Consider the following 24,754-nt stretch of genomic DNA (forward strand, 5'->3'; position numbering starts at 1 on the left):
CTATTCAAATTTTATGAAAATCTTTTTCTCGAAAAAAGTTTTTAAAACGGTTAGATTTTAAAAAATGAAAATATAAACAGAAAAGAAAAAACAGAAAAAAGGGAAGAAAAAGGAAAAAGAAACTCACCTGACGTAATGGACCGTAGCCCACTAAATTACCTGGATCGTGGGAGGGTGTGCGGTGCCGAACAGCCACCGACCAGATCGGTGAGGAACTCTCGCGAAACTGAACTTTCGCTGTAAGTTGACAGTTTTGGGCTTTTGGCCCGTTACAAGATCCGTTAGAAAAGTAAAAGTGACAAAAAGGGATCCCCTGAAAAAGAAACAAACCTAATCCGTCCTTCTAGTATCTCTGTGGCGACGTTACTCCTTTGAACCCTAAACCCTTGTCGAATCCCCTCCACTCCCCGCTCCCCTACGGCGAAATTCGCCTCAATCAGTCTTGGAGCGGCGAGCTCTCCGCGTATCTCCGGCTATCCGCACATATCTCGCGGCGGCCGCGGCCGCGGCCATCGCCGGGAGGCAGACGTACGCGTGGTTCGGGTAACACGCCCACGCTCCCCGTCTTCCTCACCTGCTGCTACCTCATCTGCCATAGCCACGGTAAGTTCATTGCCCTGCCCCCTCTATTCAAGTGGCCATTTCGAACGAAACAGATCCATAATGAGTTAATGACGGTCTGGCCTGTTGATGCTCTAACGCCCTGCAATTTTCATGAACAAGGGGTTCACATCAGGTGTTAAACACTCTTCCTTCAGCCCCCGTGTTCTTGCAATCCCGCCTACCACCATGGCATTTGCAGACTGGTCCTCACTCCCGGCCGATCTGGTCAACCGAATTGCTGACTGCTTCTTGGACACCAGTGACCTTGACTATTACATCGTCTTCCGTCAAGTCTGCCATTATTGGCGCTCCACCACCGACGACCCCAAGAATTCCGCAGACCCTCGCTTCCGGCCCCGCCACTGGGTCATCATTGATAGGCCATGCGGCAGCAGCTCACACCTCTTTGTTAACACCACCACTGGCCGCTTCCTCCGCAAGGAACTCCCGCTGCTCCGTGGGTATTGCATCGCCGGTGTCACCCCGGACGGCCTCCTCATTTTGATGACCATCAGGTCCCCTCACGCATAAGTGTCCTCAATTCTTTCACAGGCTACTTCATTCATTTCATTGCAGCCGCGGATGGTGAGATTATAGAGTCTGCTGCTCTTGTTTCCGGTTCTTCACCAACCATTGTCTTGTTATGTAAGGAGATGATGCCCGTTGATGATGATAATGAGGAGGACGTTTACGTGATAGAGGAATCATCCCCTAAGGTCTACATGGCTGATCTTGACAGTGAATCTTTTACCGTGTACGAGGACATGTATGCTTGCCCTCTGATCAGGCTGGCGGTCAGAGGTATCTATACCAATGGTGAGCTTGGATCAGGTGCACCATTTCCAGTTGCTGTGGCACAAAAGATCTTTGATATGATGAGGTTCTACAATGTCGAGCCTGATGATGTGTCCGATGATGAAGATAATAACCGTTGTTTCCTATTGGAATCTGCCGGAGAAATGTTGATCATCATTAAGCTAAACGGAAGCGTGGAGGTTTACAAGATGGACGCCCACACTTATTTGGTCGAGCGCGCCAAGGGCATTGGCAACCGTGCCATCTTCCTCTGTGGTTTTTGTAGGTGCATGTCTGTTAATGCTGATAAATTCCCATCTGTTGACGCCAACTGCATCTATCTATTATATACTAAAAGCAAAATAAGGTTGTTTTTCGAGACACCACGTTAATCCACATGTACTCAAATTATTTGATTCATTGATCTTAATTCTAACGGTTAAGATTTAAAACTAGCAATGTTACGTAAGTTATAGTCATGTTCAACCTGTCACGTAGATGGACACGTAAACAATAGTCATGTACAACACGTAAATAATAGTCATGTACAACCTGTCATATATAGGGCACGGAAAGTATTTATATATGTATACACCGGCCAATTATAAAGTTGAATCTTCACGTGAAAAAATCGAGCCGTCTAAGCAATCACCATGAGACACGATACCTAAAAAGGGAAGACAATATATGGATGACTATATCAGGAAGTTATGGTTATGATTTAATAAAAAAAAATATCATGTAACCCGTCTGATACAATATTGTTACAAAGGTCTCCACTAAAAAAAAACTACCGTGTACGCTAGCTTTCCCGGCCAGAAGATCACGTGCGTGTAGGGTGTGTCTCCGGTATCCAAGATCAGCTACGAAAAAAAAGTTTGCTGATAATTTGTTTACATACCACAAAGGTGTAGCTTGCAGGTGCGTTCCGTTCAACTTAATATAGGAGAAAAACAAGGAAACAACTGATTCCTTTCCTTACAATGAGTCCCGTTCAACATAAGGGAAACATTAAGATTTTAGCAAAGAACATAGATTGTATCATAAGTGCGCATCGGTCCAACAAAAAAAAACTAGGCAATATATTAGCTAGACCATGGTGTACAATATACTAGATGATTCCCCGAGCATTGCTGCGGAAATTTTTATAAATACATTTAGGTGATATTTTCTTTAAAAATTAACCTTTGGATTCCGGATATATATGAAGCAAGAAAAATAATTATGAAATCGTAAGAAAACATGTAGGCAACTTCAATATACATGTAATTAATCAGAGAAAACTTGAAAGTGGTGACAACAAAACTAAAAGTTGGGTTCGTTAATAACATCCATGCAGGTACATGTATACACAGTCGGTGACATCGATATAGTTTACAAAAGTTGTATTCATATGAGGATGTTTCTCAGCCACAACATAAGCTGATCACAGCAGTCATCGGGTATTATCAGTTCAGAAAATATTATGTTGTCGTAGGATGAAAAGCTTCTTATTTGTTGGTCACATACTCGTATATCTTCTGCATGAACTATAAATAGCATGGTAAGAAGTGTAATTAACGCAAGTAAAAACCATTGACAAACCACTGAATCCTGGAATCAAATATAAAATTTGTGAAAAATATTTGTTTATCGTCTAAAATAAATATTTAAGTCATATATTGTTGAGAAACAATACCTATGGTATGTCTGATGCAGGTTGGGTTTACTCTTGCTGCTTGTAGTGTAATTGTCTGCATTGCTTCTTAAGAGATGATGTAGAATATAAATATTTGAGAGACAAACATGTAATTGGTGACAATATGTAATAAAGTCTGTGAAATGATACATACTCTTGCTTCTGCGGTTTTCATAGTAGTAGTATTTTGATCGGTTCATCTGCAATTGAGAAAATTGAATGTTGTTGAACCAAATGTCAATTTTACATATGAGTAAAAGTATCTGTAGTAAATATACATTTTAGAATAGTAGAATTTACCTATTTGTTTTGTCTCCATCATCTTCGGTAAAATCACTGCTTCTTTCACCTGAGGAAGAAAAAATGCACTACTGTGAATTAATGCATCTGCAGGTTCATATCAAGCATGGAGCCGATTTGACGAAGCAAAATATATACTGTAAGAAATAAGAGATATCTGCATGTGCCTATGTAACATAGAGGGATTTTGATGAAGCCTGCAGGTGCCTATATGAGTAGTACTCGTGAGACGAAATACAGATGAAAGACGGCTTCGACATCCAATTGCTTGATGACCCGAGGAAACATAAAGCATAGAGAGAATGGGAGGTGCTTTCTCTTTCTCACCTGCAGCGGTAGTGATGGTATGAGCACTTTAGAAGAACCCCGTCTGAGAGCAAGAGCTGGGGGAGGTGGAGGTGGAGCCAAGAGTTTTTTTTTTTTTTTTTTTGAGAAAGGAGCCAAGAGTTTAAAGGGGGCAAAATGTTCGGGAACTCGTGGGATCCCTCCATCCGTTTCCGATTCTAACGGAGATCGAACGGAAATCTTCAATGTTGTGCAGCCTGTGCTCGATGGGGAATAGATGCGGCCGCTGAAGGTACTCGTAGCGTCGAGAAGACAAACCGTCAAGACGTTTTCTTTGGTATAAAAAAGCAATGACGAAGGAGTGGTCTGCCTGTGGGCTTACATGAATGCGCTGCTTGTGGGCTTACGTGAATGGGCTGCTTCTGGGATTGTTGACAAAACAAAACACGCTAACGTGGTGGTAACACACATAGGAAACTCAGGAAGGGTCTGACGTGTACATAAACGGCCGGGAAAAATGGGATTACATGACGTGGACTGCTTGCATGTCAAGAGAATTCAACTTAGTGGGTTGCTCCTATTTAGGTATTATAGATTAGCTAGACCATGGTTACACGACAGATGTGATAATATAAGCCGAAAATGCACTTGATCCATATAGTATATATGTACTTATCCAAAAAAAATTGTTCGGCTGGTATTTCTAAAATTTTGCCGGAAATCTGTTTTGCCGGCTACAACCGATATTTTGTCTAACAGACTAAATTTTTCGGTATTAATATTATTTGCTCAAATTTAGATATTTTTGAGAAAGTTCGAAAGAATTTATAAATTCGTTTTGAATATCCCGAGCGGAATACCTACCAGTATTTCCTATATTGCGAAGAACGAAAAATAACGGTATCGCTTCGACAAAAAAAAACATGACTATCCATATAAAAAACATTCAGCGAGAGAGAAGCTACGACGAATTCAAAATATATTAGTCAAAAGACGGGGTACGATCCATGTCGATTCATGTACATCTATTCGATTGGATCTCACATCAAAAAAAAAATCATAGTGGACGGAATTTACCAGTATTAACATAGTTTGCTAAAATATAAATAATTTCAGGTAATTTCGGAAGAATTTATGATTTTGTTTTGAATATCTCGGGAAAATACCATCCGGTAATTCAGGTGCCTACCCGTAATGTTAGAGTACCAAGAAAAAATACCTTGACTATATGTAGATTTGTTTTGCTTGAGGGAAGCTACCACAAATTCTAAATATAGTATTCAATAGATAGGTAGGTTCGAATCCATGCCAATCTACATGTACATCTACCAGATTAGATCTCCCATCAAATAGATAGAAATAATGTAGAACACACTACCATCTCACCATACAATAAAAACTTCGTAAGCAAAGCTAGCTAGATCATGGTGGAAACGCAAACATGTGCTAAGATATAAAGTTTAAACTGGTCGATAAGTGTATCATAAGTTGAGAATATTGATCAATAAGTATACATGTTAAAGCAAGCTGGTAAAAAAAGGGGTTTCTAATTTCATCGATAAGACACACAAGGAGATACAAATTTTTATAAAATATTAATTCTGCTCTAGGATGCCAGACATATTCACATTGAAATGAGAATAAGCAATTGCAATCTATTAGAGAAAATATAAATGGATTACAACACAAACTACAAATCTATCTATTTTGGGGGACTATGAAACTATATTATTTTCTTCAATGAAAAGTGACACTTTCGAAAAAATAAAAGGGATGCCCTCGCATTTGCGAGGGCCACACTGCTAGTTACTTAAAAAGCCAGTATTATTCCGATGGTTACATCTACATGTATAACCTCAAGTACCAGACAGAAGAAAGAGTCTCTGAAGAGATATCTCGTGGTTCTCCTCAATCAATTATTCAACTCTTCTCCAGCTACGACCCCCAGTAGCTTAAAGGGTGTGTAGGTCTGCATTGCTGTTATTAATGGATGTATTTTTTAGTTTTATGGTACTTCTATAAATCTGTAATGACCATGTAATGGTTTCTGAATCTTTAAGCTGAGGCCTTCTGCTTGTTCTATAAAGGTGTCTGGTTTTGGCCAAAGTTTTATAACTTTCCTGAACTTAAGTAAGATTGAATAACCTCACTTTTGTTCGTCTATTGTATATAAGTTTTTCGACATTGAAGTGTTCAGACGTGTTTTGGGGACATACTTTGGTTCAGCAATAAAACGTTATGTGAACAATTTCCTACATGAGAACATGGGAAAATATCTAGTGATACCACACCTCACATGATACCATGATACCACTTCACAAAATTAAAATTTGTAAGTGACAAAAAAATTTACAATAAATTTGTGGCTGTTCACAAGATGTATGTTTAAATTGTCTAAAAGTTTCAGATCCAAATTTAAAATACACAAAGAGAAACATACATCTTGTGAACAGCCACAAATTTATTGTAAATTTTAAGAGAAACAAAAAAGACAAATGTTGTGTGAATAGTGGCATTTTGAGTTTTTTTCTTTATGTGACACTATTCATGCTAGATTTCTCTTTTTTGTTTCTCTAAGGATACTTCGAATTTGGTTATGAAAATTACAAGGCATGTAAACACACATCTTGTGAAACCCAAAATTTTAGTTCCAAATTTTTTAACATTTACAATTTAAATTTTAAAGAGTGGTATCATGATATCAAATAAGGTAGGATATCACTAGATATGTTCTCACGAGAACATAACCTTGTAAAGATTTTTTTGGTGTTGCTGAGATTTATGATGCACAATTCCAAAAGCTGGCGCTGGGAAGAAATCTGCCTGACAACCATGCTACCCCTGGATTAATCTTATACTAAGATGTGCTAATGTTGTTTTCTCTGATAACTATTATCTTTAAAAACTAATAGGGACTGCAGTGGACCGTACAATCCTTGTATCGGTTATCCTGAAAGATTCAGAGTCTTCCAGCAGCATAGATGGTGGTAAGCATTGTTGACATCTCATCAGTCTAGCATTTGCAAGGTTGATAAACTGTTTACGCGTAGCAGGCTTTCGCCCCGCTATATTAATAACCTACCTATTTATCCTCGAAACAAGTTTTCACCCCGCTATATTTACATAGCAACCATCCGATACAAGATTGAGATCACTACTAGGGCAAACAGTACAAAGAAATCCCAAAGAAATCCCAAAGAACCAAAAAAAAAGCAAAAGAAGAGAAAATAATGCTGACATAGGCGGCTCGACGAAAATGATGATGACTTGCAACCGATGCTCCCTCCGGAAAATTTCCACCATGCTCCAACCGCTCCGAAGCGTCGTGTACTAAGAAACACCTCCAAAAAGGAAGCGAAGACGACGACACTGCTACCCGGAACTATCCTAGGGGTTGATACGTCTCCAACGTATCTATAATTTCTTATGTTCCATGCTACTTTTATGATGATACTCACATGTTTTATACACACTTTATGTCATATTTATGCATTTTCCGGCACTAACCTATTGACAAGATGCCGAAGAGCCAGTTGCTGTTTTCTGCTGTTTTTGGTTTCAGAAATCCGAGTAAGGAAATATTCTCGGAATTGGACAAAATCAACGCCCAGGGTCCTATTTTTCCACGAAGCTTCCAGAAGACCGAGGAAGAAACGAAGTGGGGCCACGAGGTGGCCAGACGACAGGGCGGCGCGGCCTGGACCCTGGCCGCGCGGCCCTGGCGTCTGGGCCCCTCGTGACGCCCCTTGACATACCCTTCCGCCTACTTAAGCCTTCGTCGATAATAGCCCCAGTAGCGAGAGCCACGATACGGGAAAACCTTCCAGAGACGCCGCCGCCGCCAATCCCATCTCGGGGGATTCAGGAGATCGCCTCCGGCACCCTGCCGGAGAGGGGAATCATCTCCCGGAGGACTCTACACCGCCATGGTCACCTCCGGATTGATGAGTGAGTAGTTCACCCCTGGACTATGGGTCCATAGCAGTAGCTAGATGGTCGTCTTCTCCTTATGTGCTTCATTATCGGATCTTGTGAGCTGCCTAACATGATCAAGATCATCTATCTGTAATGCTATATGTTGTGTTTGTTGGGATCCGATGGATAGAGAATACTATGTTATGTTGATTATCAATCTATTACCTATGTGTTGTTTATGATCTTGCATGCTCTCCGTTATTAGTAGAGGCTCTGGCTAAGTTTTTACTCTTAACTCCAAGAGGGAGTATTTATGCTCGATAGTGGGTTCATGCCTCCATTAAATCTGGGACAGTGACAAAAAGTTCTAAGGTTGTGGATGTGTTGTTACCACTAGGGATAAAACATTGATGCTATGTCCGAGGATGTAGTTATTGATTACATTACGCACCATACTTAATGCAATTGTCTGTTGTTTGCAACTTAATACTGGAAGGGGTTCGGATGATAACCTGAAGGTGGACTTTTTAGGCATAGATGCATGCTGGATAGCGGTCTATGTACTTTGTCGTAATGCCCAATTAAATCTCACCATACTCATCATATCATGTATGTGCATTGTTATGCCCTCTCTATTTGTCAATTGCCCAACTGTAATTTGTTCACCCAACATGCTATTTATCTTATGGGAGAGACACCTCTAGTGAACTGTGGACCCCGATCCATTCTTTTAATCGAATACAATCTACTGCAATACTTGTTCTACTGTTTTCTGCAAACAATCATCATCCACACTATACATCTAATCCTTTGTTACAGCAAGCCGGTGAGATTGACAACCTCACTGTTTCGTTGGGGCAAAGTACTTTGGTTGTGTTGTGCAGGTTCCACGTTGGCGCCGGAATCCCTGGTGTTGCGCCGCACTACATCTCGCCGCCATCAACCTTCAACGTGCTTCTTGGCTCCTACTGGTTCGATAAACCTTGGTTTCTTACTGAGGGAAACTTGCTGCTGTACGCATCACACCTTCCACTTGGGGTTCCCAACGGACGCGTGCTGTACGCGTATCAAGCTAAATTTCTGGCGCCGTTGCCGGGGAGATCAAGACACGCTGCAAGGTGAGTCTCCACATCGCAATCTCTTTACTTTGTTTTTGTCTTGCTTTATTTTATTTACTACTTTGTTTGCTGCACTAAATCAAAATACAAAAAAATTAGTTGCTAGTTTTACTTTATTTGCTGTCTTGTTTGCCATATTAAAAACAAAAAAAAATTAGTTACTTGCATCTGCTTTACTTATTTCATCATGTTTCCTTTTAATTTTACTGAAAAAGATATACCGGTAGAACAAGGGTCTATAATTGGAAGAGATAATATAGAAGAATTTTTCACCCATGTTAGTATGCATGAAGATCTTAAAGATATACCCCTTGCAAAAGCTGTCCCTACCTATGAAGATGCCTCTGTTTATTTGGTACGCATGATGGAAGCTAGATTTATTAGTCTCAACCCCATGATACAACACATGTTTCTTACACTTTCTGATATGGAGAGGGGAGAGAAGAGAGATTTTGTTTTAAAAGTCCTAGTGCGAGAATTTGAGGATGTAGCCAAAGAAGCTAGAAAAGTTTTTAGTAAGCATGATAGGCTTGGTATGATCACCGATTTTAAAAGAACACTTGAAAAGATGGATATGGATAGAATTAAGTACACTAATAATGTTAATGATGGTGGGGAGATTAAAGCACCAATACCATGTAAGCTCTTAGCGATGCATGAAGCTCTAGATGATAATTATGCTTGGCTTGTTCCTGAAAATTTGTTTGATGAGAGTAGCAAGCCCAAGACTAATGAAAAGGGAGCCGCTGAAACCTATGTATCCAAAACACTATGCATGGTTGAAAAAACTCCACGCCCCGCTGTAGATACCCCATCTTTCGATAATACTTGATACACACTTTCTGCGCCTAGCTGAAAGGGGTTAAAGAAAAGCGCTTATGGGAGACAACCCATGTTTTTACTACAGTACTTTTATTTTATATTTGAGTCTTGGAAGTTGTTACTACTGTAGCAACCTCTTCTTATCTTAGTTTTGTGCATTGTTGTGCCAAGTAAAGTCATTGATAGTAAGGTTCATACTAGATTTGGATTACTGCGCAGAAACAGATTTCTTTGCTGTCACGAATCTGGGCCTAATTCTTTGTAGGTAACTCCGAAAATTATGCCAATTTACGTGAGTGATACTCAGATATGTACGCAACTTTCATTAAATTTGAGCATTTTCATTTGAACAAGTCTGGTGCCTCAATAAAATTCGCCTTTACGAACTGTTCTGTTTTGACAGATTCTGCCTTTTATTTCGCATTGCCTGTTTTGCCATGCTTGATGGATTTTTCGATTTCATTGACTTTCAGTAGCTTTGTGCAATGTCCAGAAGTGTTAAGAATGATTGTGTCACCTCTGAACATGTAAATTTTGATTGTGCACTAACCCTCTAATGAGTTGTTTTGAGTTTGGTGTGGAGGAAGTTTTCAAGGATCAAGAGAGGGAGATGATACAATATGATGAAGGAGAGTGAAAGCTCTAAGCTTGGGGATGCCCCGGTGGTTCACCCCTGCATATATCAAGAAGACTCAAGCGTCTAAGCTTGGGGATGCCCAAGGCATCCCCTTCTTCATCGACAACATTATCAGGTTCCTCCCCTGAAACTATATTTTTATTCCATCACATCTTATGTACTTTGCTTGGAGCGTCGGTTTGTTTTTGTTTTTGTTTTGTTTGAATAAAATGGATCCTAGCATTCATTGTGTGGGAGAGAGACACGCTCCGCTGTTGCATATGGACAAGTATGTCCTTAGGCTTTACTCATAGTATTCATGGCGAAAGTTTCTTCTTCGTTAAATTGTTATATGGTTGGAATTGGAAAATGATACATGTAGTAATTGCTAAAATGTCTTGGATAATGTGATACTTGACAACTGTTGTGCTCATGTTTAAGCTCTTGCATCATATACTTTGCACCTATTAATGAAGAAATACATAGAGCATGCTAAAATTTGGTTTGCATAATTGGTCTCTCTAAGGTCTAGATAATTTTTAGTATTGAGTTTGAACAACAAGGAAGACGGTGTAGAGTCTTATAATATTTACAATATGTCTTTTATGTGAGTTTTGCTGCAACGCTTCATCCTTGTGTTTGTTTCAAATAAACCTTGCTAGCCTAAACCTTGTATCGAGAGGGAATACTTCTCATGCATCCAAAATCCTTGAGCCAACCACTATGCCATTTGTGTCCACCATACCTACCTACTACAGGGTATTTCTCCGCCATTCCAAAGTAAATTGCTTGAGTGCTACCTTTAAAATTTCCATTCTTCACCTTTACAATATATAGCTCGTGGGACAAATAGCCTAAAAACTATTGTGGTATTGAATATGTACTTATGCACTTTATCTCTTATTAAGTTGCTTGTTGTGCGATAACCATGTTCCTGGGGACGCCATCAACTACTCTTTGTTGAATATCATGTGAGTTGCTATGCATGTCCGTCTTGTCTGAAGTAAGGGAGATTTACCACTAAAATGGTTAGAGCATACATAATGTTAGAGAAGAACATTGGGCCGCTAACTAAAGCCATAATCCATGGTGGAAGTTTCAGTTTTGGACAAATATCCTCAATCTCATATGAGAAAATTAATTGTTGCTGCATGCTTATGCATAAAAGAGGAGTCCATTATCTGTTGTCTATGTTGTCCCAGTATGGATGTCTAAGTTGAGAATAATCAATAGCGAGAAATCCGATGCGAGCTTTCTCCTTAGACCTTTGTACAGGCGGCATGGAGGTACCCCTTTGTGACACTTGGTTAAAACATGTGCATTGCGATGATAATCCAGGTAATCCGAGCTAATTAGGACAAGGTGCGGGCACTATTAGTATACTATACATGAGGCTTGCAACTTGTAGGATATAATTTACATAACACATATGCTTTATTACTACCGTTGACAAAATTGTTTCTTGTTTTCAAAACCAAAGCTCTAGCACAAATATAGCAATCGATGCTTTCCTCTTTGAAGGACCTTTCTTTTACTTTTATGTTGAGTCAGTTCACCTATCTCTCTTCACCTCAAGAAGCAAAGACTTGTGTGAACTGTGCATTGATTCCTACATACTTGCATATTGCACTTGTTATATTACTTTGCATTGACAATATCCATGAGATATACATGTTACAAGTTGAAAGCAACCGCTGAAACTTCATCTTCCTTTGTGTTGCTTCAATACCTATACTTTGAATTATTGCTTTATGAGTTAACTCTTATGCAAGACTTATTGATGCTTGTCTTGAAGTACTATTCATGAAAAGTCTTTGCTTTATGATTCATTTGTTTACTCATGTCATTTACATTGTTTGGATCGCTGCATTCATTACATATGCTTACAATAGTATGATCAAGGTTATGATGGCATGTCACTCCAGAAATTATCTTTGTTATCATTTACCTGCTCGGGACGAGCAGGAACTAAGCTTGGGGATGCTGATACGTCTCCGAAGTATCGATAATTTCTTATGTTCCATGCCACATTATTGATGATACCTACATGTTTTATGCATACTTTATGTCATATTTATGCATTTTCTGGCACTAACCTATTAACGAGATGCCGAAGAGCCGATTCTTTGTTTTCTGCTATTTTTGGTTTCAGAAATCCTAGTAAGGAAATATTCTCGGAATTGGACGAAATCAACGCCCAGGGTCCTATTTTTCCACGAAGCTTCCAGAAGACCGAGGGAGAAACGAAGTGGGGCCACGAGGTGGCCAGACGACATGGCGGCACGGCCTGGACCCTGGCCGCGCGGCCCTGGCGTCTGGGCCCCTCGTGACGCCCCTTGACCTACCCTTCCGCCTACTTAAGCCTTCGTCGATAATAGCCCCAGTACCGAGAGCCATGATACGGGAAAACTTTCCAGAGACGCTGCCGCCGCCAATCCCATCTCGGGGGATTCAGGAGATCGCCTCCGGCACCCTGCCGGAGAGGGGAATCATCTCCCGGAGGACTCTACACCGCCATGGTCGCCTCCGGATTGATGAGTGATTAGTTCACCCCTGGACTATGGGTCCATAGCAGTAGCTAGATGGTCGTCTTCTCCTTATGTGCTTCATTGTCGGATCTTGTGAGCTGCCTAACATGATCAAGATCATCTATCTGTAATGCTATATGTTGTGTTTGTTGGGATCCGATGGATAGAGAATACTATGTTATGTTGATTATCAATCTATTACCTATGTGTTGTTTATGATCTTGCATGCTCTCCGTTATTAGTAGAGGCTCTGGCCAAGTTTTTACTCTTAACTCCAAGAGGGAGTATTTATGCTCGATAGTGGGTTCATGCCTCCATTAAATGCAGGACGGTGACGAGAAAGTTCTAAGGTTGTGGATGTGCTGTTGCCACTAGGGATAAAACATTGATGCTATGTCCGAGGATGTAGTTATTTATTACATTACGCACCATACTTAATACAATTGTCTGTTGTTTGCAACTTAATACTGGAAGGGGTTCGGATGATAACCTGAAGGTGGACTTTTTAGGCATAGATGCATGCTGGATAGCGGTCTATGTACTTTGTCGTAATGCCCAATTAAATCTCACCATACTCGTCATATCATGTATGTGCATTGTTATGCCCTCTCTATTTGTCAATTGCCCAACTGTAATTTGTTCACCCAACATGCTATTTATCTTATGGGAGAGACACCTCTAGTGAACTGTGGACCCCGGTCCAATTCTTTACATTTGAATACAATCTACTGCAATACTTGTTCCTACTGTTCTTTGCAAACATCATCTTCCACACTATACATCTAATCCTTTGTTCCAGCAAGCCGGTGAGATTGACAACCTCACTGTTACGTTGGGGAAAAGTACTTTGATTGTGTTGTGCAGGTTCCACGTTGGCGCCGGAATCCCTGGTGTTGCGCCGCACTACACTCCGTCACCAACAACCTTCACGTGCTTCTTGACTCCTACTGGTTCGATAACCTTGGTTTCTTACTGAGGGAAAACTTGCTGTTGTACGCATCACACCTTCCTCTTGGGGTTCCCAACGGACGCGCGATGTCCGCGTATCAAGCTCTTTTTCTAGCGCCGTTGCCGGGGAGATCAAGACACGCTGCAAGGGGAGTCTCCTACTTCCAATCTCTTTACTTTGTTTTTGTCTTGCTTTATTTATTTTATTTACTTCTTTGTTTGCTTTCTTATATCAAAATACAAAAAAATTAGTTACTTGCATTTACTTTATTTAGTTTGCTTTATTTACTACTGTTAAAATGAATACTCCTGAGAATACCAAGTTGTGTGACTTCACTAGCACAAATAATAATGATTTCATATGCACACTTATTGCTCCACCTGCTACTACAGCAGAATTTTTTGAAATTAAACCTGCTTTACTAAATCTTGTTATGAGAGAGCAATTTTCTGGTGTTAGTTCTGATGATGCTGCTGCCCATCTTAATAATTTTGTTGAACTTTGTGAAATGCAAAAGTATAAGGATGTAGATGGTGATATTATAAAATTAAAATTGTTTCCTTTCTCCTTAAGGGGAAGAGCTAAAGATTGGTTGCTATCTTTGCCTAAGAATAGTATTGATTCATGGACTAAATGTAAGGATGTTTTCATTGGTAGATATTATCCTCCTGCTAAAATTATATCTTTGAGAAGTAGCATAATGAATTTTAAGCAATTGGATAATGAGCATGTTGCTCAAGCATGGGAAAGAATGAAATCTTTGGTCAAGAATTGCCCTACCCATGGACTGACTACTTGGATGATCATCCAAACCTTTTATGCAGGATTGAATTTATCTTCACGGAACCTATTGGATTCAGCTGCTGGAGGTACTTTTATGTCCATCACTCTAGGCGCCGCAACAAAGCTTCTTGATGATATGATGATTAATTACTCTGAATGGCACACGGAAAGAGCTCCACAAGGTAAGAAGGTAAATTCTGTTGAAGAAACCTCCTCCTTGAGTGATAAGATTGATGCTATTATGTCTATGTTTGTGAATGGTAGATCTAATGTTGATCCTAATAATGTTCCGTTAGCTTCATTGGTTGCCCAAGAAGAACATGTTGATGTGAACTTCATTAAAAATAATAATTTCAACAACAATGCTTATCGGAATAATTCTAGTAACAACTATAGGCCATATCCTTCTCATAATAGTAATGGTTATGGTAATTCTTATGGTAATTTTTACAACAATAATAGGTGTGTACCCCCTGGTCTTGAAGCCATGCTTAAAGAATTTATTAGTACACAAACTGCTTTTAACAAATCTGTTAAAGAAAAGCTTGGAAAAATTGATATTCTTGCTTCTAAAGTTGATAGTCTTGCTGCTGATGTTGATCTTTTGAAATTGAAAGTTATGCCTAATGAAGATAAAGATATTAAGTCATTTGCTACAGCAAACGCCATCCAAGTTCGAATTAATGAAAATATTAGATTGATGGCTGAATTGCATGCTAGGTGGGAAAAAGAAGAAAATGCTAAAGAGAATAATGTAGCCAAAGTTTGGACTATTACCACCACTAGTAATGCTAATGCTTCGCATGTTGCTACACCCCCTACTATTAATGGTAAAATAATTGGTGTTATCAATGTTTCTACCCCTAATGCAATGCGAGCAAAACTGCCTGAAACTGCTAAAACTGCTGAAACTGCTTGTGATAAAACTGCTGAAATTTTTCAAAATATTGGGGATAATGATCCCATTGCTTTAGATCATAATGGTTTATATTTTGATGACTGTCACATCTCTGAAGTTATAAAGTCCTTACAAAAACTTTCTAGAAGTCCTAATGCTAGTGCTATAAATTTGGCCTTTACAAAACATATTACAAATGCTCTCATTAAAGCTAGAGAAGATAAATTAAAACTTGAAACTTCTATTCCTAGGAAGTTAGAAGATGGGTGGGAGCCCATCATTAAGATGAAGGTCAATGATTTTGATTGTAATGCTTTATGTGATCTTGGTGCAAGTATTTCTGTTATGCCTGAGAAAATCTATAATATGCTTGACTTGCCACCATTGAAAAATTGTTATTTGGATGTTAATCTTGCTGATAATTCTACAAAGAAACCTTCGGGGAGGATTGATAATGTTTGAATTATGGTTAACAATAACCTTGTCCCCGTTGATTTTGTTGTCTTGGATATTGAATGCAATGCATTTTGTCCCATTATTTTGGGAAGACCTTTTCTTCGAACCGTTGGTGCTATTATTGATATGAAGGAAGGTAATATTAAATATCAATTTCCTCTCAAGAAAGGTATGGAACACTTCCCTAGAAAGAGAATGAAGTTACCTTTTGATTCTATTATTAGAACAAATTATGATGTTGATGCTTCATCTCTTGATAATACTTGATTCACACTTTCTGCGCCTAGCTGAAAGACGTTAAAGAAAAGAGCTTATGGGAGACAACCCATTATTTTACTACAGCACTTTTGTTTTATATTTGAGTCTTGGAAGTTGTTACTACTGTAGCAACCTCTCCTTATCTTTATTTTATTGCATTGTTGTGCCAAGCAAAGTCTTTGATAGTAGAGTTGATACTAGATTTGGATTGCTGCGTAGAAACAGATTTCTTACTGTCACAAAATTGAGTCGCCCCGTCTGTAGGGAACTCAGAAAAATATGCCAATTTACGTGCGTGATCCTCAGATATGTACGCAACTTTCATTCAGTTTGAGCATTTTCATCTGAGCAATTTTAGTGCCCCAGAAAAATTCGTCATTACGTATTGTTCTGTTTTGACAGATTCTGCCTTTTATTTCGCATTGCCTGTTTTGCTATGTTGATGGATTTCTTTGTTCCATTAACTTTCAGTAGCTTTGTGCAATGTCCAGAAGTGTTCAAAATGATTGTGTCACCTCTGAACATGTGAATTTTTGATTATGCACTAACCCTCTAATGAGTTGTTTTGAGTTTGGTGTGGAGGAAGTTTTCAAGGATCAAGAGAGGAGGATGATACAATAGGATCAAGAAGAGTGAAAAATCTAAGCTTGAGGATGCCCCCGTGGTTCATCCCTGCATATTTCAAGAAGACTCAAGCATCTAAGCTTGGGGATGCCCAAGGCATCCCCTTCTTCATCGACAAATTATCAGGTCACCTCTAGTGAAACTATATTTTTATTCCGTCACATCTTATGTGCTTTACTTAGAGCGTCTTTATGTTTTATTTTTGTTTTGTTTGAATAAAATTGGATCCTAGCATTCATTATATGAGAGAAAGACACGCTCCGCTGTTACATATGAACACATATGTTCTTAGCTTTATACTTAATGTTCATGGCGAAGGTTGAAACTGCTTCGTTAATTGTTATATGGTTGGAAACAGAAAATGCTACATGTGGTAACTGGTATAATGTCTTGAATAATTTGATTCTTGGCAATTGTTGTGCTCATATAGATCATGTTTAAGCTCTTGCATCATATGCTTTGCACCTATTAATGAAGAAATATTGTAGAGCTTGTTGACATTTGGTTTGCATGATTGGTCTCTCTAGAGTCTAGATATTTTCTGGTGAGGGTTTGAACAATAAGGAAGACAGTGTAGAGTCTTATATTGCTTGCAATATGTTCTTATGTAAGTTTTGCTATACCGGTTCATACTTGAGTTTGCTTCAAACAACCTTGCTAGCCTAAGTCTTGTATTGAGAGGGAATACTTCTCGTGCATCCAAATCCTTGAGCCAAAAACTAAGCCACTTGTGTCCACCATACCTACCTGCTACATGGTATTTTTCTGCCATTCCAAAGTAAATTGCTTGAGTGCTACCTTTAAAATTCCATTCTTTGTCTTTGCAATATATAGCTCATGGGAAAAATAGCTTAAAAACTATTGTGGTATTGAATATGTACTTATGTATCTTATTTCTTAATAAGTTGCTTGTTGAGCGGTAACCATGTTCCTGGGGACGCCATCAACTACTCCTTTGTTGAATATCATGTGAGTTGCTATGCATGTTCGTCTTGTCTGAAGTAAGGGTGATTTATCATGATCAAATGGTTTGAGTATGCATATTGTTAGAGAAGAACATTGGGCCGCTAACTAAAGCCATGATCCATGGTGGAAGTTTCAGTTTGGACAACAATCCTCAATCTCATATGAGAATTTTATTTGTTGTTGAATGCTTATGCATTAAAGAGGAGTCCATTATCTGTTGTCTATGTTGTCCCGGTATGGATGTCTAAGTTGAGAATAATCAAAAGCGAGAAATCCAATGCGAACTTTCTCCTTAGACCTTTGTACAGGCGACATAGAGGTACCCCTTTGTGACACTTGGTTAAAACATATGTTATGCTATGATAATCCATGTAAATCCAAGCTAATTAGGACAAGGTGCGGGCACTATTGGTAATCTATGCATGAGGCTTGCAACTTATAGGATATCTTATGCATAACACATATGAATTATTACTACCGTTGAAAAATTGTTTCTATGTTTTCAAAATAAAAGCTCTAGCACAAATATAGCAATCCATGCTTCCCTCTGCGAAGGGACATTCTTCTACTTTTATGTTGAGTTAGTTTACCTACTTCTTTCTATCTTAGAAGCAAACACTTGTGTCAACCGTGTGCATTGATTCCTACATACTTGCTTATTTGCATTCATCATATTACTCTGTGTTGACAATTATCCATGAGATATACATGTTGAAGTTGAAAGCAACTGCTGAAACTTATATCGTCCTTTGTGTTGCTTCAAAGCTTTCTACTAACAATTTATTGCTTTATGAGTTAACTCCTATGCAAGTCTTATTGATGCTTGTCTTGAAAGTACTATTCATGTAAAGTCTTTGTTATATGATTCAGTTGTTTACTCATTGTCTTTACATTGTTTCGAATCACTTCATTCATCTCATATGCTTACAATAGTATTGATCAAGATTATGATAGCATGTCACTTCAGAAATTATTTGTTATCGTTTACCTACTCGAGGACGAGTAGGAACTAAGCTTGGGGATGCTGATACGTCTCCAACGTATCTATAATTTCTTATGTTCCATGCTACTTTTATGATGATACTCACATGTTTTATACACACTTTATGTCATATTTATGCATTTTCCGGCACTAACCTATTGACAAGATGCCGAAGAGCCAGTTGCTGTTTTCTGCTGTTTTTGGTTTCAGAAATCCTAGTAAGGAAATATTCTCGGAATTGGACGAAGCTTCCAGAAGACCGAGGGAGATACGAAGTGGGGCCACGAGGTGGCGCCACACTAAGGCGGCGCGGCCTAGGGGGGCCCGCGCCGCCCTAGCGTGTGGGCCCCTCGTGACGCCCCCTGACCTGCCCTTCCGCCTACTTAAAGCATTCGTCGAGAAAACACCAGTACCGAGAGCCACGATACGGAAAACCTTCCAGAGACGCCGCCGCCGCCAATCCCATCTCGGGGGATTCAGGAGATCGCATCCGGCACCCTGCCGGAGAGGGGAATCATCTCCCGGAGGACTCTTCATCACCATGATCGCCTCCGGATCGATGTGTGAGTAGTTCACCCCTGGACTATGGGTCCATAGCAGTAGCTAGATGGTTGTCTTCTCCTCATTGTGCTATCATGTCAGATCTTGTGAGCTGCCTATCATGATCAAGATCATCTATTTGTAATGCTACATGTTGTGTTTGTTGGGATCCGATGAATATGGAATACTATGTTATGTTGATTATCAATCTATCATATATGTGTTGTTTATGATCTTGCATGCTGTCTGTTGCTAGTAGAGGCTCTGGTCAAGTTGATACTTGTAACTCCAAGAGGGAGTATTTATGCTCGATAGTGGGTTCATGCCTCCATTAAATGCAGGACGGTGTGAGAAAGTTCTAAGGTTGTGGATGTGTTGTTGCCACTAGGGATAAAACATCAATGCTTTGTCTAAGGATATTTGTGTTGATTACATTACGCACCATACTTAATGCAATTGTCTGTTGTTTGCAACTCAATACTGGAAGGGGTGCGGATGCTAACCCGAAGGTGGACTTTTTAGGCATAGATGCATGCTGAATAGCGGTCTATGTACTTTGTCGTAATGCCCAATTGAATTTCACACTACTCATCATGATATGTATGTGCATTGTTATGCCCTCTCTATTTGTCAATTGCCTAACTGTAATTTGTTCACCCAACATGCTATTTCTTATCGGAGAGACACCTCTAGTGAACTGTGGACCCCGGTCCAATTATTTACATCTGAATACAATCTACTGCAATACTTGTTCCTACTGTTCTTTGCAAACATCATCTTCCATACTATACATCTAATCCTTTGTTACAGCAAGCCGGTGAGATTGACAACCTCACTGTTACGTTGGGGCAAAGTACTTTGATTGTGTTGTGCAGGTTCCACGTTGGCGCCGGAATCCCTAGTGTTGCGCCGCACTACACTCCGTCACCAACAACCTTCACGTGCTTCTTGACTCCTACTGGTTCTTACTGAGGGAAAACTTGTTGCTGTACGCATCACACCTTCCTCTTGGGGTTCCCAACGGACGCGTGCTGTACGCGTATCAGGGGTTCCCTCGATATGCTACGGGGGGTGAGGAAGAGGTACACCCGACACCCTTCATGATGGATGGCAAAACCCGTAGGTGTCACCGCGTCGGTGTTGAAAAGACAGGGATTTCTCCCGACCTTCAAAAAATCACACCATGAGACGATCCGTAGCACTAATTTGCAACCCACCACCACACACCACCACGGTCTTGCAATCACCACCGTCATCTCACCGTGACTCATGTAGCAAGGCTGACAAGACCGAGAAGAAGGAACTCTAGCGAGTGGCGGCGGTACATCAGCACACGGGAGAGATCAATCTCCACCGCCATTGGCGGTAGCCGACTAGATGCAGTAGCAGGACACACACACACACAAGGCCCTTCGGCTTGGCCACGTCCAAAGTGGGCCCGTGAAGTTGCGATGCAGCACTACAGCAGGCATGCCACCGTAACTGCCACCCTGACACCAGCCACTACTAGGAAAAGACCTATAGCCGCAAGGGTTACCACCGGCGCACCAATTGTAGGTACGTCGGTGCTATTTACAGTCGGCGCACAACTATATAGGGTCGCCGGTGATCCTAAAATACCACCGACGCTCCACAAATTTGGTGCGCCGGGGGTAATGGTCGATAAGATTCGGGCCGGGAAGAAATGGTAGCAGATCTTGCCACCGGCGCACCACCATATTGGTGCGCCAGGGGTAATTTGGTTACCGCCGGCGCACCAATGCGCCGGTGGTAAGTGGAGCCTCCATTTTCCCTCCACCCCTTCCCCTGAATGCCTTTTCAGTTTTGAAAAAAATCATAGAAAAATAAAAAAATAAATCCAGATAGCAATGTGTTATGTCATCTAGTTATAAGGAAAATAAAAAACATAAATTTTGAGAAATTATGCAAAATGGGGTCATGCCTCGGTAAAACAGCTTTTCTGGTTGCATACGACCTCCGATGAAATACTTTTTATATGAAAATGTATCTATGCAAAATTTTAAATCCGATTTCAACAACCCATGGTCGTTTAGGAAATTTTTAGATTCTCAAAAATCGAAAAGGAAAACAGAAATTTTTCAGGTTTTAGATTTTGATGAAAAAAATAAAAATTACCCCGACGCACCACCATATTGGTGCGCCCGACGATAACCTACGTGCTATATATGCCAAACTAGTTGGCTCACCATCTCTCCCTTTCCACTAGTGGAGAAGAGGCCTTTGGACCCAAGCAAATGACCCACTGCTGAACCAAACCGGGTCCAATGCCCCCATTGGACCCGGTTCGTTTCTGCCCAGGACGACCCCACCCGGGCGCTCGTCTGTCAGAAGCGGCCTTTGGACCCGGTTTGTCATACAAACCGGGACCAAGGTCCACCCGCAGGGCGCGGCAGGCCGTGTCAGCTGGGAACCCTTTAGTCCCGGTTTGTATGACAAACCGGGTCCAAAACCCCCTACGGCTATATAACCTTGCCCCTGCCCAAGTGTGAGCCACACTTAGCCATTTTTTCACTATCTTCACAAGAGGGTGTATTGCTCTCCTCTCTTCTTCACATGCACAAGAGGTGTTTGATGAAATGCTTAAGAGGATTTGCCACTTGAGTTTACACAAATCAAGCCACACTTAACTTGCTTTTTTCTTCTTCATCGAGGTTAACAACTTTATCCTTTTCATCTGCAATTGATAAAATGCATGTGTATATATACATCGTGATGTTCTGTAATGGTTTTGATCAGCTTAATTATATCATGCAGATGAATCGGCAATGGATGTACATTGACCGACGGTTTGACGAGTTCACTGCGGGCCTGGATAATTTTATGGCCGTGGCGGAGGCAAACAAACATGGTGGCTTCATGTATTGTCCATGTGTGGACTGCAAGAATACCGTAAATTACGCTCGCTCGAGTCTCATTCACAGCCACCTTCTGCGATCCGGTTTCATGCCCGATTACTATTGTTGGACCAAGCACGGAGAAAGAGGGGTTATGATGGAAGACAATGACGAAGAGGAAGAGGATGATGACGGTTATCCCAATTTCCCTGAATACGATGATACTTGCGAGAAGGCAATGAAGACAATGAAGTAGAAGATCAAGAGGCACCGAGATGAGCACTGCGATGATGATCTTGGCCGGGCCATTGCTGATGCAAGGAGAGAATGTGAAACTGAAAAGGAAAGGTTGTCCTTCGACAAGATGATAGAAGATCACAACAAATTGTTATACCCAACTTGCGAAGATGGCCATAAAAAGCTAGGTAGCACACTGGAATTGTTGCAATGGAAGGCAGAGAACGGTGTCACTGACTCAGGATTTGGAAAGTTGCTGACAATAATTAAGAGGAAGCTTCCAAGGGGTAACGAATTGCCCGCCGATGCGTACGAAGCGAAGAAGATTGTCTGCCCTCTAGGATTAGATGTGCAAAAGATACATGCATGCATTAATGTTGCATCCTCTACCGCGATGAGTACGAGAATTTGGATGCATGTCCGGTGTGCCTTTGCATTGTGGTATAAGATCAGACGAGATGACCCTGGTGATGTTGAGGGCGAGCGCCCCGGGGAAGAGGGTTCTGCCAAGGTTATGTGGTATGCTCCTATAATACCACGGCTGAAACGCTTGTTCGAGAAATAAAGAGCATGCTAGGTTGTTGCGATGGTACAAAGAAGACCGTAAGAAAGACGTGATGTTGAGGCACCCTGCTGATGGCTCCCAATGGAGAAAAATCGATAGAGAGTTCCCAAACTTTGCACGGGATGCAAGGAACTTACGGTTTGGTCTCGGTACGAGATGGCATGAATCCTTTTGGAGAGCGAGCTGCAGCCATAGCACTGGCTTTGTGACTCTTTGTATATATAACCTTCCTCCTTGGTTGTGCATGAAGCGGAAGTTCATTATGATGCCAGTGCTCATACAAGGCCCGAAGCAACCCGGGAACGACATTGATGTGTACCTGAAGCCATTAGTCGAAGAACTTCTACAGCTGTGGTCCCTAGCAGGTGTACGTGTGTGGGACGAGCACAAGCAGGAGGAATTTGACCTAAGAGCGATGCTTTTCGTAACCATCAATGACTGGCCTGCTCTTGGTAACATTTCGGGACAGTCAAACAAGGGATACAATGCATGCACACACTTGTTTACATGAGCTCGAAGGTGATTATTTGGAAAAAGGTCGAGAAGGTCGTGTACAGGGCATCGTCGATTTCTTAGGCTTACCCATCCCGTAAGAAAGAAAGGCAAGCATTACAACGGTGAGGCTGATCACCGGAGGAAGCCTCCCCATCGTGATGGTGTTGATATATTTGGTATGGTCAAGGATCTAGATGTAATATTTGGAAAGGGTCTGGCGGACGATGCATTCCGAATGACGATGCCGGACACGCGCCCATGTGGAAGAAGAAATCTATATTTTGGGATCTACCCTATTGGGAAGTCTTAGAGGTCCGCTCTTCAATCGATGTGATGCACGTGACGAAGAATCTTTGCGTGAACCTGCTAGGCTTTACGGGTGTGTACGGGAAGACAAAAGATACACCGAAGCACGGGAGGACCAGCAACGTTGGAAAGACCCCAAAAAGCTGCATGAGAGAGTTAAAGGACGTCATTTATCCAGCTACGCTCTTACAAAAGCGAGAGAAGGAAATATTTTTGAATGTCTTAGCGGTATCAAGGTCCCGTCTGGCTTCTCCTCCAATATAAAGGGAATAATAAATATGGAGAAGAAAACATTCCAGAACTTGAAGTCTCATGACTGTCACGTGATAATGACACAGTTGCTTCCGATTGCATTGAGGGGGCTTCTACCGGAAAATGTTCGACTGCCCATTGTGAAGCTATGTGCATTCCTCAATGCAATTTCTCAGAAGGTAATAAATCCAGAAATTCTACCGAGGTTGCGAGAATGATGTGGTCCAATGTCTCGTTAGTTTTGAGCTGGTGTTCCCACCATCCTTCTTCAATATTATGACACATCTCCTCGTTCACCTGGTCGATGAGATTTCCATTCTCGGTCCTGTGTTTCTACACAATATGTTCCCCTTCGAGAGGTTCATGGGAGTCTTGAAGAAATATGTTCATAACCGTGCTAGGCCAGAAGGAAGCATCTCCAAGGGCTATGGAACAGAGGAGGTCATTGAATTCTGTGTTGACTTTATTCACGACCTTAAGCCGATTGGTGTTCCTGAATCGCGGCATGAAGGGAGACTAAGTGGAAAAGGCACGCTAGGAAGGAAATCAATGATATGTAGGGACGGGATTTCTTTGACTCAAGCACACTACACTCCTACAAAGTTCCACCTTGGTGGCTCCGTATATCGGTGACCACAAGAACTTTCTACGCTCCCGAGAACCCGGGGCGATCGAACGATTGGATTAGACGTGAACACATGTCGACTTTCGGCGGTTGGTTGCAAAAACATCTCCTGAATAACAAACATATTGAAGATCAGTTGTACTTGCTGGCCCAGACACCATCTTCGACTGTAGTGACTTTCCAAGGGTACGAGATAAATGGGAATACATTTTACACGATCGCCCAAGATAAAAAGAGCACCAACCAAAACAGTGGTGTCCGCTTTGATGCAATAATGAATGAAGGCCCAAATGACACATATTA

The 24,754-nt window shown here is 40.9% G+C and overlaps 1 pseudogene; it reads left to right on the forward strand.

Moving 5' to 3' along the window:
- Positions 1-789: 789 nt before the first annotated feature.
- Positions 790-24,754, forward strand: part of LOC127340459 (uncharacterized) — a 32,996-nt pseudogene continuing 9,031 nt past the window's right edge.

Source organism: Lolium perenne, chromosome 3, assembly GCF_019359855.2.
Source record: "Lolium perenne isolate Kyuss_39 chromosome 3, Kyuss_2.0, whole genome shotgun sequence".
Classification (NCBI taxonomy): Eukaryota; Viridiplantae; Streptophyta; class Magnoliopsida; order Poales; family Poaceae; genus Lolium; species Lolium perenne.